This window comes from Leptopilina boulardi, unplaced genomic scaffold, assembly GCF_019393585.1.
Source record: "Leptopilina boulardi isolate dan_hultmark-lab unplaced genomic scaffold, ZJU_Lbou_2.1 LbouV2_332, whole genome shotgun sequence".
NCBI lineage: Eukaryota > Metazoa > Arthropoda > Insecta > Hymenoptera > Figitidae > Leptopilina > Leptopilina boulardi.
Genome location: NW_026137899.1, coordinates 2,052,600 through 2,071,527, shown reverse-complemented (window position 1 = coordinate 2,071,527; position 18,928 = coordinate 2,052,600).

Here is an 18,928-nt window from a genome sequence, read left to right as displayed (position 1 = left end):
GCAAGGTGTGTTAAAAAGCGTTACTGAGATCCCATTCCCACTTTAATTGCATATATCTTAAAAACCGTCCATTTTTTGACTTTTTGTCACTTGACTTTTTTGTTCAGAATGACCTAAACTAAAAAATATCAAAAGCACAGAAAAATTCACCGGACCCCCATTTCCCATGTATCCGGTGCGGGGTTCTTTTCTACTTACAAGGACATAAAAGTGATTTTCATAATATTGGTAGAACAAAAAGCAGGCAAAATGTCATAAGTGTAATCCGTCCCCGGAGACATTTTCAATGTTCAAATGAATGAAATGTCGAAAATATAGTGTTTAAACCAGATTAAAAAAATGTTTCGTGAAGTATTAGTTCTATATTTAAGGAAAATCAAGTGTTGGTAATTAAACTTTATTTTATACAATTTACAGAAAATGAAAATGACGTGTCCCTCACTTTTGTATTTTTACGTTTTGCCGGCAGAACTTTCAACTTTTACCTGCTATTTAAATTACCTTATGAGCAAAAAAATTTCTTTACCATCGCATAAGCAGCAGAACACAACAACGAAGTGTGTGAAAAAAACGAAAACGATATAAGTATAAATCTGCTCGTTTGTCATGGTGGCAGAAAAAGCCGAAACACTTTCGTAATTGAATTTCTGTCAACAGTGTAACGCCTTGAAAATGGTTAGAAAATATTTTGAATTTTATATCGGTATGGAATTTAATGTATTTTTGGATTCTCTTTCGAATGAGACCAACCCCGTCAATATAAGTATAACCGTTTTCATTTTATAAACGAAAAACGAGCAAAATGTCAACAGTGTAATGGTCATAAGTGTAATGCAAATTTGTATATATGGCTTCAGTAAACGTAATAAATCACAGAGGCCTACAAAATAAAACTTTTTTCTTTTATCTTGATATCAGAAAGGTTTCTAATGTAGTTTTGGGTGCTGAACACGATCGCGGATCTTAAAATTGCCTAGCATGTCAGGATTTTGAAAAAAGTGGGGGTAAAAACCCCCAAGAAACATGTTGTTATGGGTGTTTAATATGATTTTTCTCATTAACCTGACGTGGTAAAAACTTCAAAAAAGTTTTTAGATTATAGCATAATTCGTGTACTACATGACCCGTACACGCAACCCTCTTCCCAAATTTTTTCCATAAAATGGAGTTATAACCCACCCTCAAAAAATTTTTATTTTAATTCCTTCGGCGAAATGAATAGATGTTTATTTGTTTTATATTCATAATGTATAAGGACATAAATTTTGCATTTTGCCTATATAATTTTTAACCCCTTCGCAGTCCAGTTAAAAATCACTTATAGGCCTAATAAGGTTCCAAACAGAGCTTTCAAAAAAATATGATTTCAACGTATTTAAGATTTTTGGGTTCATCTGTCATCAAATTCGAATTCAGCGACCCCGAAAACCCCTGAGAAACAAATTTCGACCGAATCGCATCAGTCTTAAAATTATCCGCCATATTGGGTCGCCATATTGGATCCACCATTTTAAATTTTGAAAATCTGACGTCATATTTGTAATTAGTAACCCAAAAAGCCCCTAAGTAACGAGTTTCAAGCGAATCGAATCAACTTCTAAATTTTCATGGTTGCTATTTTGGATCGGCCATTTTGAATATTTTAAATCTGACTTCAATTTCAGATTCAGCGACCCCAAAAACTTCAGTATATTTATCAACAGTCAAATCGAATTATATTTAGTATTATTATTTTATCAAAAATTGACAGAAAATTTTTTTTATAAGATATGACGATTTCTGCCAAAAAAAACCGTCTGCCATAAGAAATATATGATTTTAATTTTGTGACCACTATTTATTTTTTTAATTTAACATGTTAAACTGTATAAAAAAATTAGTTTCAACCTTAAAATCAAAATTTTCCAACTCAACTTTTCTGGAAGCTGAATATGACAATTTAAATGAAATGAGCCATATGCGATATAGATGATAACCGTTTAATCCCCGTGAGTGGAAGTGGTGTATCCATACTTAACTGACCAACATCTATCCCCGAGGACGCCACTCAGACCTACCGTAATATCTGCCTCACGCGAGAACTTAACATAGGCCCGGATTGGTAGAGTAGGGGTATAACACTTTTCCTCAATGGAGTCAAAAGGCTACTGCTGATTTAAGATGCTGATGTAAGTCTACCGTTGCAACAACATTGTAGTATTGTCGCTAAAAAAGCTTCTAATAGTCTCAGGTAACTTAACTTGATTATTATATAGTTTATAATATTTTTCTGCAATTTGGCGATAAATAACTTACTGCATGTGTTGACTCTTCTTATATTATATTTGTCTTTTTCATTTTTCTATTGGGCCCAAAAAATATATTCCTATTTTTGTATAGTATTAATAAATATATGTATTTTGAAGATAAAACATTGATTATTGAATAATTTTTTTATGCATAAAATATGGATATTGCATAATATTGGTATAGAAGATATTTGTTTCTTTTGGTTGTCTTAAATGTTTCATATAAAAAATACTTCAATCCGTTTAGTTTTTTTGGTATTTGATAACATTGGCATTAAAGATATTACGATTTTGAGGATAAAGAAAGATATTGGTTAACATTAGTATTGAATATATTTTGATAATGCAACAAAAATATTGATTGTTTGATAATAGTGGAAGCTGGCTTTTGCAAAAATTTTTTGGTATTGGATAATTTTGGCATTAAAGATATGTGACAGTCCCCGATAGAAGGGAGCTTAGCTCACTGTAACATCCCGACATAACATTTTAAATTTTTCCTTTATTTAAATTAAAGAATTTAAAAATATTATTTTTACACTTTATGTGCATTTTACAAGTTAAAGGCCCCTTAATGCAGATTAACCGTTATGCATATATGATTAACAGAGTGGTCAAGCACAAGTAATGTCATAATATTAATAATGGTACAAAATAGGTTGAATAACATGATTATTATTCATAAAATATTATATTATATTGACATTATTTGTGATTGAAAAACATTCTGACAACAAGAAAATAACATCAATAATATTAATTAAAATAGCCTCAACTTATTATCATAAGGCATGATAATTAATCGACATAAGATTATAATTGAAATGTCGATATAGTAGAAAGCAATAAGATAAAGAACTCTTCCTTTTTGACATGAATAAAGAATGACTAATGTATAATAAAATATATATATATATATATATATATTTATTTATTTATTTATTTATATAAATATTTATTTACAGATTGGATAAAAATCAATTTATCAAATTTGGAAAAACAATCCCACGATTATTTCCATGCGGACTATCTGCCACTTATTATACTCCATTTAGTGTGGAAAACGGTGAAAGAATTCAAGCTTCGGGAAAATTGCTTAGCCTTTTTAATTACGTTAAAGCAAATCTGAGGGAGGATAGAATTATTCTTCCGAAAAAACCTAAACTGAATTCGTCTATTAGTCTTGAAGAAAATGCCATTCAGTTTGAAGGTGAGGTGTCCTTTTTCCTACTCTTATCGTGTGACATATTATTAATTAGATGTTTGCATGATCATTATTTTTACTTTCAGAATCAGAGAAACTAAAATTGGAATATTTAGAATCCCATTCAGAAGATATTGAGAAGGTGACAAAATATTGGAAGGACACTCACGATTGTAGAAGGAATATTTTACTCATTCAGAAAGCAAGCGTCGACGAATATATTTCTCTATTTAAAGCTGTAAGAGAACAAGTAGGAATTGATTTGGTAAAATCCTTATTTTATATGAGTTATTTCTTCTGAAAAAATCTTATTTTAAGTTTACGTTAATGCATTACAGATAAAAATCGACTTTGAAATATTGTATGCTTCAAAATTTAATCTTCTTTTTGAAAAGTGGGCATCGATTCAGGAATATTTTATTACAGTTTTGAAAGATGCAAAACTTTCAAATTGTGAAAAAGTCTACATGGACGTTTTACCTACCTTGACTTTTGGTGAGTTATACCATTTGTTCATTATTTATACATAAATCATACTTATTTTATTGTAATTTTTTAACTAGGAAGTAATTCTAAAAATTTATTTCTTATTATTTGAATATTTTAAAGTAACCTTCTCTTTAATATTTTCTGATCAACCAAGTGCAGTTGTTTTTTATTTACTTCCAAATATAATACCCTTAAATAGTCCTGTTCGATCAAAAAAAAGAAAACTTGATAATGATGGGGCAGCAGTGACAAGTGCAGCAGACGGACCTCAAAACAAGGAGAACTTGAGAAACGAAAAGCGGGATTCTTACATTCTAGTTATACCGGTAAATACACTATTTTTTATTATAATTAATTTTAAACTTTTCAATAATTTTCTTTGTTTTAATATTTTAGACTGAGAATGAAGCAGATGCATCATTAGAAAATTTAAAAAGTGTCTTACTTGCAAAGAAACTGACTCTGCAGCCATTAATTGTTATTATAGGGAGTATAATACAATTTCGAAAAATTTACGTCGTCGTGAACAACAATTGGTACGAGAAAACTAAGTTTCTCAAAGCTATTGATTTAACGTTCAAAGCAATTTTTGTATTTGATTGACAGTACCCCCACAGCAGCCAATCTTTACTAAAAATTTCGTAAAGATTTCTTTGAAATCTTGGGAATATTTAATTGAAAAGTTTAATGAAAATTGCATAAAGATTTAAATGTCCCACCAAAATAAATATTTGGCGTAAAAGTTGACTAAAAATTTAAATGAAATTTTCAGGAAATGTTCGTCGCGAAAATTGAGTAAAAATTTAAATGAAATTTTTATGAAATGTTTGTCGCAAAAATTGAATAAAAGTTTCAATGAAATTTTCAGGAAATGTTGGGCGGAAATATCTGTAAAAAATACAAAAATAATATTATTATTATTATTATTAATAATAATAATAATAATAATAACAGATAGATCTTTATTACTATTAACAATCAAAAAAATTTACGATCTGGGAATAAAAATAAAATAAATAATATACAAACATTGTTACTCTGCTTTAATGCTTTGTTTCACATTGAATCAAGCACTGCATACTTGATTGAGCAAGAACTTTTGAAAACAAATTTTGGGGAACAATAATCCGCTCGGTTCTCACAAAGGAATCAAAAAATGTGGAACGTTATACATTAATTTACCAATCTTACCTCCTGAACTTAGCTCGAACGTGGAAAATATTTTTATGCTTATGTTGTTTAACAGCAAACATCGAGTTAAATTTTCCAATAAAATAACTTTCATGAAAGCTATTGAACAATAGCAGTTGATAATAAGCACTATAAAGTTTATTTTGAATTGATTCTATGTTTGGGTGATAATTTATGGTTGCATTCAATTTTTGGTTTAAATGAATCTTTTTCAAGCAATAAATTCTGTCGGTTTTGTTTGACAGATCATAAGAATTTAAAAAACATTTTTAACGAACGCGACTGTGAACTTCGCAATGAAACGAATTATGAATCTCTCTTATCAGAAAATAATCCCTTAATTTCTGGAATTCAAGAACCTTGTGTTTTTCATAAAGTTGACAATTTTCACATTACAAAAAATTTTGCGGTGGATATACAACACGATATTTTGGAAGAAATTTTACGGTATGATCTGGCTCTCATACTATATTATTTCATATTATTTGCAAGAACACCATTCTTCTCACTTGACGATTTAAATCTTCGGCTTAAGGGTTATCAATATGGAACAAACGACAATATAAATATGCCTCTGCCGTTTCAGAGAAACACATTAAAAGAGGTTGCATAATCGTTTCAGCAGCTGAAATGCTAAACTTATTTAGATGTCTCTTTCTAATTCTAGGACCAGTGGTACCTGAAGATGATGATCACAAACAATAGTTGAAATCGTTTTTAGTAAAGCCATCCACAAAAATACACATGAGTTTCTCGACATAGAAATTACCGAATATTTGAGATCAATTTCTAAATTATATCCAAACCACATGAAACCCAAACATCATTTTCTCATACATTATCCAAGGATAATGAAGGAAATTGGACCCCTTTCTCAAATAAGCTCAATGAGAAATGAAAGTAAGCATAGAGACGGCAAAGTAACTTCTCACGTTGCTATATGCAGGAAAAATGTTTGTTATACGATTGCTGTTAAGCATCAATTAATGCTAAATTACAGATTTTTAGCAAAGGAATCTAAAATTTTTATTTCATTTACAAGTGGTCCAAAACAACTTGTAAAATTTGAAAATCTGGTGGATATTGACAATTTTGCTCGCTTGCTGCCGTATTCTACTGGAGATGAGCTTCACTCTGTTAAATGGATTCAACTTTTCGGACAAAAAATTAAATGCAACTGTATTATAACAATTTTTTCTGAAAAAGGGCCAAACTTTCACCTTGTTAAAACGATGTTGGTTTCTAATCAAGATTTTGTATTAGTAACGAAGTTACTTAAAGATTGTATTTTTAAAGATCATTTACAAGCTTCTAAAATTATGGACAATGACTGTTATTCGTATGCTGTTCTTAAAATGCGTGATATCACGTATAACACACCAATCGCTTGCAGAAATAAATTAGCAGACGGGTATTTTTATATTGCCAAGCATTGGATGTAAAAAAATATAGAGTTGAGGTTATAGATAGTGCGTTTCAAAATATGTTCTAAGTAGATTTCAAATGAAAAAATGTAGACTGTATGAAATAAAATTTTTTATTTGTACTTTATATATTTATCCGAAAAGTTTGTGAAGTTATTTAATGATAAAAATTTTAAGAATATTTATGATTTTTAAAGATATTTGTTAACAAAACGACTGAAATAAATAACTTAAAGATATATTAAAAAATCATTTTTTAAAATTCTATTAATAAAATCTGTTACCTCTTTAAGAAAGAAATTTATTAAACTTGGAAAATTATTTTTTTTCATTACATTGTTTGCAATATTTGTGCTTAAAAGAAACAAAAACTGCTATTTTTACAAAATTAAAATTTTTGACATTGAACAATTTTTTCAGAAAAACGTATAAAGATTCTGGAGTTTAAAATCATAATTTGTAACTGAAAAATAAATTATTTTAATTTAAAAAAATTGTTAACTCTTTCAAGACGAAATTTATTATATTTTTATTTAAATATTATACTTAAGAACCGAACGTAAAAATTATAGATCGAAAAATTAAATGAAATTTATTATACTTAAAAAAACAAATTTTTTTCATTATATATTTACAATACTTGTGATCAAAAGAAACTAAAATTTCGTCTTTTAAAACATAAAAATTTTTGACATTGGACAATTGTTTTCAGAAAAACAAATAAAAATTCTTCAGTTTAAAACAAAAATTTTAAATTGAAAATTTAATGAATTACATTGATTTAAAAAATTTTCTAACTCTTTGAGGACGAAATTTATTATATTTAAGAAAACAAATTTTTCATTATACTATTTGGAATGTTTGTGATCAAAAGAAGTCAAAACTGCTACTTTTAAAACATAATATTATTGGCATTCAAAAATTTTTTTCGGAAAAACGATTAAAGATTCTTGAGCTCAAAAGCAAAATTTGAAGTTATAATTTAATGAATTAAAGTAAATTATTTAAATTAAATTAAAGCATTTGAAAAATGAGGTTATATAAGAGTATTTCTTTGATTTTTCGGTTGCAATGAAAATTTAAAAATTTTAATCTAATCTCTGTTTTAATGTAATATGTACTTCTGTGGTAATTGAAGCGGGGCCTTATTCAATCTAACACAGTCCTGAGCTTTGAAATAATACCAGCAGACCACAGCAGACGTCATATCTCTCGATAGCCGCGGCGGTTAGTTGTTAAGACAAAATGCGTTATGTATCTAGGTTAGGTAGGTAGGTTTGAATCCCACGGAAGCGTATTCCGAATTTTAATGTTGACAAAATTGTGTATGCTATGTGTATAGTGTGTATATAAAATAGTAATAGCGATTCAAGTGATGTGTACAATTAACAAATGAAGTGAAATATACCAAAAAAATTATTCCTGGATGTGGAATTTTTTTCAATTTTTCTAAAATTTTTGGGAGCCTACGAGCGTTTGATTGACTGTTGTCGGATTTTTATGCATATAAGTGTTAGAGAATCTTTGGTGCTCGTATTTAAGTTCTAGCTGAGAGTTTAGAAAAGTTTCATATACTGATTTCGAAACATCAGAGCATCATTGTTCATCGGCTTGTATACACAGTTCACATTTTTATCATTAGCTTATTTCAGAATGTTTAAAACAGTTCATAGAATGTTCCTTGATTTCTTAAACTTCCTACTTTGTTTTCTTCATAAACTGCGTTTATACTTTTTAAACAACTTTCTATCCCGTTTTTGACAAATTAGTATATTGGGCAGAGTAAAAACAAAAAGACTAAGACGAGATCTCATATTAATAATGTTTATTTAGAACTCAGAACAAAGTCGTGTGTTCACGCTGAACAAAACCGGAAGAAGAAAAAGTCATCGTCGCAAGTCGCGCACATGCGCATAAACATACAAGAAGTATCTGGAGTCAAACGAGCTCCTCATAAAAGCGCGTATTACAAAAAGTGCAACACTCGCTCCCGAGGTTGACTCTGATTACACATTAATAAAAATATATATAGAAAAATTTCTTATTCATCTTGAGTAGAAAAATATAATTAAAATAAATAAAGTAAATAACACAAGGTAATCACAGCTCCTTGGTCTTTGGAACACATAGTTCAATCTCCATGGATCCTCCCTCCAGTCCCTGGTATATGGGGATTGGCAACATATCCTATTGTTGCCGCCTTATTATCACATTTAAGTGTCGCAGGCAAAAGACTTTCCTTTGTCATTTGCATCAGTGACTTATTAATTGCAATGATCTCTTGACATGTTTGGCTCATCGCTACATACTCTGCTTCACACGTCGATAAGGCTACATAAGTTTGTTTGTTTGCTCGCCAGGATATTGTGTCTCCAAACAGTCGTATAACAAAGCCACATGTAGAAACCGACTCTTTGCAATCTGCAAAACTAGCGTCAGAATATGCCAGTAAGTCGTTTCTTCGTCCCAAGTATTTTAGACCCAAGGATTTTGTTCCTTTTAAGTACAAAAATACTCTTCTGGCCATGTTCCATTCGTTCTCTGTTGGATTGATCTGGTGTCTGCTCAAGACATTGACAGCGTATGCAATATCCGGTCGAGTTGCACCTGCTAAGTACAAAAGACTTCCGACTGCTTCCCTGTACGGAAAATTTAAAATGTTCTTGTCTTGATCATTACTTTCGTTTTCTTCTTGTTGCCGTCGTTCGTGATTGGAAGCTTGTCTTGTCATCATTGGGGTATTTTTAGGATATTCGTTGTCGAAACCAAATTTTTCGAGAATTTTATCCACATAACTTTCTTGTGAAATGGTCATGACCTTCGTTTTTCTATCTCTTTGAATTTGCATTCCCAAAAATTTCTTTGGTTCGCCTAGGTCAGACATCTCAAATGAGTTCATTAATTTTTTCTTGATTTGATTTCTTGATGAGCAGAATGACAATTGAATTTCCAGAAATCCATGTAAATAGACGGGGATCATAATCGTTACTTACCAAACCCAGTGAATTCGCGACTTCTGTAAATTTTGCAAACTTTGGACTGTCGTATTTCATTTGAAACTTCAATTCCATCCGGAATTTCCATAAATACTTCGTCTTCAATTTTCCCGTTTAGAAACGCAGTCTTTACATTCAGCTGAAAAGCTTCAAGATTATAATGATTTATCATTGCAAAAACTGCTCTTACAAGTGTCAGTCTGGAGACTGGTGCGTATGTTCCTTTTAGGTCGTAAGAATTGGTGTCCTTGAATCCCCGAATTACAAGTCTGGCTTTAAATTTGATTAATCCTGAACTGTCGTTTTTCTTTTTAAAAAGCCACCTTGAATCAATAATATTTGGCCTTTTATTATTTTTCCGGATTTCGGACGCTTAACGATAGACCACACTTCGTTTTCCGCTAATGATTTTAGTTCGTCTTTTATTGCTTCCTTCCACTTATCTTTTTCTTCAGATTCAATTGCTTGTTTAAATGTCACGGGATCATGATTAATTTCATGTCATTACTTTCGATATTTGTATTTTCTTTTTCGTTTTCTTGAGAATCGTTCAATGTTAAAATTTCTCCCAAGATTGGCCAATTTTGCATGGCATTTCTATCATATTTATCTCCGAAAACAAGTTTCTCGTTAAATCTGACATTCCTGGACTCAAAAAATTTTCCCGTTTCTGGATTTAAAAATATATACCCAGAAGGGGTATATCCAACTAAAACTCCGCGTATAGCTCGTGCTGAAAACTTTGAGTCAGGTTTTCTCGTAATGTGCCAATATACTAGGCTACCAAATCGTTTAACTTGATTAATATCGAATGAGAAATCAGGAGCAAAAATTTTTAAGGGAGGCTGGAAGTCAATTGACTTGTAAGAGGTGCGATTATATACATAAATTGCCGCTCCAAGTGCCAAATCCCACATATTAGACGGGCGTTTTGAATCGAACATGATCGACCTGATTTTCTTCTGAATAGTTTGGTTGAATCTCTCAGACGTGTCATTGTGCTGTGGTGTATTTGGACTTGCCGGTTGTAATTCTATTCCTTCTCGATTCAACACCATACTCGTGTATCCTCCCATGTATTCCGTACCTTGATCGGATCTGATATAACAAATTTTTTCGTTCGTTCCTAATAAATTTCTTGCACTTTTAATAAATTTCTCAAGGCAATGACCGGTTTCGTCTTTTGTCTTCATAGGGTACGCAAGTGCCAATCGTGAATGGTCGTCAATGAATACGGAAATGTATTTGTATCCATGGGGATGAGTAGAAGGAGATATCTCACCCATTACATCCGAGTGTATCATTTGTAAAGGTTGCGTCATTCTTTTTCTTTCGTTTTTGAATGGCAATTTGGAAGATTTTGTGATCCCACATATTTCACAATCTAAGATACTGTCGTCAAAATTTATAGATTGCAACTCTTTATTATCTTTCCAAATTGTTTTTAATTTGCGTAAATATGAAACCGATGCGTGACCCATTCTCACATGCCATAACATGGCTTTGTTTGTTTTAACCGGATTGTTTAACATATTATTAGAAAGTGGATTTTCGTCAACCAAATCAATAATAGGCAACTCATCGATATTGGTTATTTTTCGTTTTGTTATTGAGGTATCAAATTCGGAAAATAGAAAACTATTTACCGATTTATTTTCTGTCGTTAATTGTGTGGATTCTAAGCATATATTTTTGTCTGAATTTTTAACTTCGTCTTTTGATACTATACTGTCGTTTTGTTTTTCATTGATATTTACTGAGTTTTTGATAATTTCGTTTTCAGCATTAACTGTCGTTTCTTGAAATGTAGCAGCTTTAACTTCGTTATTTTGTTTTGAATCCTGAGCTACAACTTCCGTGTCAAATGCAAATGCTTCGTTTAAATTGCAACTCGTGATTATATTTTCTTTATTTACTTTTGAATCTATTTTCCAATACGGTTTTTCGTATATCCCGGAAAAAATCGTCTTATTCGTTTCGGGGTCATAAATTTTCACTGATTTATTGTCGAAATAAGTTTTTAAACCTGCTTCTGCGAAATGTCTCAGAGAAATCAAATTTTCTGAAAGTGATTCCGAATATACCGCATTGTTTAGATTAATGATTTTATTTTGATTATTTGGGATAAGGCAAACTGTTCCCGTGCCTTCAGCTGCTAAATCTGCACTACTATCTTTATTTACGCATTTTATTACGCTTTTTTCCGTCTGTTTAAACGTACTAAAAATTTCTCTTGAGTTTGTAAGGTACTCGGTAGCACCAGAGTCTACTATAAAAGTAACATGACTTTTATTTTTAAATTTATTCTCGTCTGAGATACCTTTGTCATTATTAAAACAATCGTTACAATTCGTTGATAGGACATATTTATTTTAAAAATTTTTAGAACTAGAGTCACTAGAAATCGTTATAGACTTACCGGAATTTCCGTTTTGCTGATTTTCTGCTGTGTTGACTTTCGGGATGTCCATCGTTCCATTACGTGGCTGGTTGGGTGGAAAGTTGTTACTGTCTTTGTTTGATTTGAATTTATTTGAATTTTGGGAATTTTGATTCCTGTTGTAATTATTGATTTGTTGATTTAAAAGATCGTTTGTTTTTCGCGTGAAATTGGCTGTCGTTTCTGTTATTAGAGTTTCGTTTCGCATTATGGTTAAATTTATTTGAATTGTTCGTCTGTCTGTTTAGTCTTTGAGGGCACTGAAAACCCTTATGAGTTGTAAATTGATTACATTCATAACATTTTCTCAACCCTTTACCCTTTAACGGACACTCATTTTTCATGTGTCCTCGATCGTCACATTCGAAACACCTACTATCATTTACCCATTTTGCGTGATTATTAGGGCTAGCCAGCGAAACTGATGCAAGAGTATTCTTCTTAGAGTTCGGGTGGTCGTTAGACGTTGCTTGCATCCGATTAGCTTCAGCTTGTGTGATAAATAGTTTAAGCGATTCGTATGTTAATCCCTTTCCCGTTTGCTGTTTTGTTATAAATTCTACTGATTGTATTTCAGGTACTTGGCTCATTATCGCGTTGTAAAGGGCATCGCGTTTTTCGTCATCGGACAACGGTTTAGAATCAAAAATGTTTTCGTAGTTGTGAACGATATCCTCGAATCTATTTAAAAATTGCATAGCTGATTCGCGATTGACATCACACTGAAGTGAATAAAGTTGCTTTCTAGCACTAACACTCGTGATGTTTACATCACAACGCTTGAATTCTCTAAGTTTATTGATGATGTCAACCGGTTCTTTGATATGAAGCATTTTTGAATGGTTAATTTTATCCACTCGATTGATAATAATATCGCGGACTTTGAACTTGTGTTTTTCTTTTACCGAATCATTTAACCCTTCCGGGGGTTTGACGTTTTTATCCAGGACATATAAAAGATCAATTGTTCGTAACTCTGACGAGAGAAATTCGTAAAAATGCTCGAACTTTACTTTTGAATCTAACTTATAGTCGTGTTTTGTGTTGCTCTCTTTTCCTATAAGTTCAATTTTTATATCTTGTTTGACATGGTTCACGATATTATTATTATGCAATTCGTTATTTAAACCCGATATATTTGAATTTACCGTTTCATTTGTCGTCGTTGCATTTTCTAGAATTTTTCCGTTCGTTTTTTCGTTTGTTACGGTTATTGTTTTCGTTAAGGGATTTTTAACAGTCGTAATATTGTTATCTTTTTAAGGAGTTCTTGTTTCCGATTCGATTTTTCGTTTTTTCAAATTCGCAACAATCTCTTGTTCTAAACGTGCTTTCGATTGGGAGGAAATTTCCGGTTCTGTTTTAGGTTTCGATTTCTCTTCTTGCTCTTCGAGCTCTCGTTGTTTCAACCAGCATCTTAAATTGTCTTGCATTTTTTCATGCAATTTAAAGGTCGTATCTAACATTTTTTCAAAACCGTCCATTTTTTTAGTAATTCGTTCTTCTATTGCTAGAAGATCAGCTTTTTCACAATCGTTTTCGAATAGCGGTCGTTTAACAGTCTTTCCACCCTTTTGAACACCGTTATTGTCAACTTCATTTTCGTCCCTGTACACCAGATTACAAGCCGCTTCGTCCTTGTCGTTAACGCATTGATCCTCGAATTTGCTCGAACCTTCTTGATCTGATTTTGGTGACACACCTACCACAGAAACTTAACTGTCACATGTGTTGTCGACAACAACCGTCATACTGTCGTAATGTTTGCTAATTTCGTTTTAAATGGATCAATTTAAAAATTGGTTTTATCTAAATAATTTATTTACCTGGTGTATCGAAAACTCTTTCAATTTTTGCTGTATCGCTATATTCATCTGTCGCTTTGTCTTCAAACGGAATCTTAGACAGATTTTTATCAGCGCTTGTGACGTCGCCGTCCTCCGGTTTCGGCTTTTCTGTACTTTGCTGGAAAAATGACCTCAACATTCCCCAATCTTCCTCCAGGATCTCTTTACCTTAAATAATATTCACAGTCGTTTTAATCCAGATTCTTTTTAATTTTGTGTACTTATACTTTCAAGAATGAACACAATTCTATCCGACAGGAAACAACCCAGAGAGACGGATTCGTGTGTCCTTTTATTATTATTTATTGTAATTAATTTCAAACTGTCGTTTCTAGTTCTTCGTTAATATTCTGCACTTTTATTTTTCGACGCCAAAAAAAAATTTACTAATAATTATAGAATTTAACTCGTTAAAATTCGTCACAAATCGTTTAAAAATCGTTACATTCGTTAGTTTTGAATTTATCAATTTTCTCACTTACTTATGTTCACGATTGATACAGACGGAAAAATCACGTGAAAAAACTGTCGTCCATTTTTAATTTAAAATGTCCGTTTTCCATATTTTCCATCTTCAGACCATCCTTACTCATCCATAAAATCCGCTGGAATATTTCGTCCATTGTGATGTTAGATGATTCTGTCTTGTTTGGTGGATTTTCCGAGCTGAATCGTTTTTCACTCACTGTAGAATACTTTTCCTGAACTCTTCTCGTTCACAAGCACCAAGCTACCACGCCGTGACAAAGTTTACTTATTTTGTCTTTTAGTATCTCACTTATTTTAGTACCCGATCGCGTATTGAAATCGCGTTGGGCCCATAACCTTTTGACAAATTAGTATATTGGGCAGAGTAAAAACAAAAAGACTAAGACGAGATCTCGTATTAATAATGTTTATTTAGAACTCAGAACAAAGTCGTGTGTTCACGCTGAACAAAACCGGAAGAAGAAAAAGTCATCGTCGCAAGTAGCGCACATGCGCATAAACATACAAGAAGTATCTGGAGTCAAACGAACTCCTCATAAAAGCGCGTATTACAAAAAGTCCAACACTCGTCCAAAAGTGAACTACTAGTATACGAAAGTTTTGCTGACTTATTTTTTCCGTGTAAAGAGGCTAACCAGTTTGACAGCAATATAGATTTTTTCGGTATTTCACAAAGCTCATTTGTACGGGAATTACGCAATTTATTTTTCAATTCAAATAGTAATGGCGCAGCCAATTAGTAAATAAGTCTAACATTTTTGTAAATACAGTACTTTGTACGACAGGGCTTTATTCCGGTATTGCCCGTGTAAATAAATAAATAAATTATATGTAGTAGTGTCAAATAATAATTATAGTATAGATATTAATTTCTCAGATAATGTATAACATTTATAACGTTTTTTCTTACTTTTCACTGTAAAGGGAGATTACCCTCGCAAAATTACACTTAAAAAATGACGGATTCAAATAATGCGCGATTTGTAAGGGTCACTTACTTTTCTGTCGAGAGCACTGTGGTCTAGCTTGTGTTTTGAACTCTCAATTTTACTTTCAGCATGTTGAGAATTTTTCAAGTTCGTGTCCTCATTTCCAAGAGAAGGTAAAAGCAACACAACACTAAAAACAATTAATGAATTAACACCAACCCTATATATTTCAATAAATTTACAATAATAAGAATATTAAATTTAACATACTATTTGATTTTCTTAACATGTTGAGTATAATGTGAGAAAGAAAACCATTACACTGGTGAAAATAATATGGCGTCACCGGCTGGCGTCTATGACTTTAGGTGATTGTCACAAACATCAAGTGTAAAAGTACAAATAATAAAGAATAATCTCTGGCATTAATCGTTCCTGCTATTGTTTTCTTCTACTAATAATGAAAAAAGAGGGGCAGGTTCAAAGCTTTGATAGAATTTTCAAACTGGAACTCGTACCTGAGCCTAATGGTACCACAGAGATCAGGTGCTTCGGAAAGTTTTCTTTATTGAGCGAGGAAAGAGTCCTGCCTGGGTTATTTGATGTTGGACTCGTGGAGACAGTGGTTAAAAGCTCACATCGCTTAGAGCAAGACGATGGAGAAGAAACTGATCCAAAAGTAATGAGACTTATTTGACTTATTTTGAGTTGCGGTATAACAACTCGGGCAAGACCCTGCATAGTTCCTAGGGACTGGAAAAATCCCGCCATAAGTCAATGGTTTATTAAACGGTTTAAAGGATTTTTTGAAAAATTTAAATTTCTCTTAGTTATAAACAATTGAAGTTTTTTACACTGTTTAGTTAAAAAATTCATATCTTGGAATAGAATAGACGGATTTTAATGAACAACATATTTTTGAAAACCTGAAATACTGGAGTTTTAATTGAAAAAATAAAAAAAAATTTTGTTGCAAATTACTAATTGTTATTGTAAAATTAATTGTTTAACTGCAAAATTTAAATTTCTCTTAGTTATAAACAATTGAAGTTTTTTACACTGTTTAGTTAAAAAATTCATATCTTGGAATAGAATAGACGGATTTTAATGAACAACATATTTTTGAAAACCTGAAATACTGGAGTTTTAATTGAAAAAATAAAAAAAAATTTTGTTGCAAATTACTAATTGTTATTGTAAAATTAATTGTTTAACTGCAAAATTAACCATGTTCTCAACGTTTCAGAAGGTTCATTCAAATTTTATTGGAAAGAGAATTTTATAAAGATTCAATATACGTTTTAAAAATCCGCGTCACTTAATTAGCAAAAAAGAAGTGTCATTTTTTTTGCCGCGCTGCACCTCTCTCTACTGCGCGACACGTCAACCGCCAGCGCAACGTGTATTCTTTTTATTAGTTTAAAATATTTTTTACAAAAATGTTGTTTTTTTAACATTTAATATTTAAATATTATAAATTTAGCATTTAATTAAATATATTTTGTTCATTTTTTATTGATATTTTCTATCAACTTCTCTCGAGTGTTTATTATTGTGTCAACAAGTCTGTTTTCTTAATAAGTGAAATGTTTTTTAATGTTGACTATTAATCCAGTTTTACATTAAAAATGGTACCTGTAAATAAGTGCTGTAATCCGTTATTGAAAAAAAACCATAATTCAATTTACAAAAATATTAAGCTTGTTACGAAGGAGTGGAAGTCTGAATTCAGTTCTCTCAATATTATAAATTTAGCATTTAATTAAATATATTTTGTTCATTTTTTATTGATATTTTCTATCAACTTCTCTCGAGTGTTTATTATTGTGTCAACAAGTCTGTTTTCTTAATAAGTGAAATGTTTTTTAATGTTGACTATTAATCCAGTTTTACATTAAAAATGGTACCTGTAAATAAGTGCTGTAATCCGTTATTGAAAAAAAACCATAATTCAATTTACAAAAATATTAAGCTTGTTACGAAGGAGTGGAAGTCTGAATTCAGTTCTCTGCACTTCTCTTGCACTTCATGTAGATGCAGAATTGGCTCTGATAAATTTAAAATTAAAATATCTCTTCCTAATATTTCCGAAAATGAAAAATTGCAAGAAAGAATGGAAGAAGTATCAGGTAAAAATCATTAAATTTATTTTTAAAGGAATGTATTATTTTATAGTAAATTCTTTTGTCAATTGTAGTTTGAGTTAATATTGCCAATTAAAAACAGTAAAATTTAAAATTTGCTGTAATACTTCAGGAATTCTTACCCACCGCTTTAAATTAAAGTTAGTCAGAGATATATATAAATATATAACAAATACCGTTATCCTTAAAAATGTGGCAAGTTCAAATTTCGCCAGCATTAAATTTACTTTCTTTCTATAAATAAATAAAAAAAATTATTATATAATAAATATTTTAATAAATATTATTTTTTCTTTTTATAAATAACAGTTATCCCTCCAAAAATCATAAAAATTCTTAAAGTAATAATTTAAAATCATCAACAGGGTAAAAGTTAACCCATGCAGCATACATTTTTTTCATCAAGATGGGAGGAAAAATAAAATGCACCAATAAAGTTGCTTATTAAGGCTTCGCTATTGCTCTATGAAAAGCTTATGGGATGGAGGAAAAGAAAGAGGATGTTAAATAAATTACTGCTTTTGTCCACTAGCTCGCGTTATTTAACTCTCTCACGTATTATATTTCAACTGCATCTATAAAGACTTTACTTCTAGGTACAATGATCTCAAAAAATAACAAACACTTGAAGTTTTCGCTTTGTTTACAATAAAATATGTTTCATAAAAACTTATAAAAAAATGTTTACCCTACATAAAATATAAAAATTATAAGTATATTGCGTCACTTTTTTACCACGTATTGAGAAATAACTTTGAACTTAAAATATAAAAATTATTTACCTAATAAATTATTTTGTTGAAAAATTGGTTGTGCATATTAGGGTACACAAATTTTTATACAACATAATATTGAACATGATATTACAGTGTTATTACAGAAATGTTTTAGGCTTAAAATACTATTGCTTTTTTACAATATGACTTTAGAAAAAGACTCTAATATACTTTATTTATATCAGCGAAAATAAATATTTATTCGACAGATTAACAATAATTGTACACTAAAAAAAATTTGCTTCGCACTGAGAAAAATGTTTAGTCAGAGCAACCAAAATTTGGTTAGGCCAACAAAAAAATTTGGTTGAATATTTTTTGTTGGCAAAACAAAAATGTTTGGTTAGCTCAACCAAATTTTTTTTGTTAGGTCAACAAAAATGTTTGGTTGATCAAACAAACAGTTTTTTTTGTAAGATTAAAAATTATATTCTACCTTATCTCTTTTCTTTTTATCTTTTTTATTTATTTCATTATTTATTTATTATCAATTTAACATTGAATTTATGTTTATCCAATTAAAATATTTGTGGACTTTGAAAAATCTCATCTCCGCCTGGGATCGAACCTTTGTTTTAAAACTGAAGGTCGGGCGCTCTAACCACTGGACTACCCATCCTTGTGAGAGATTTAAACTAACAGAAGTGGGATTATGAATAGCAATAGCGCTACGAAGATTTCACTACGTAGCGATTTGAAGCTACATTCACT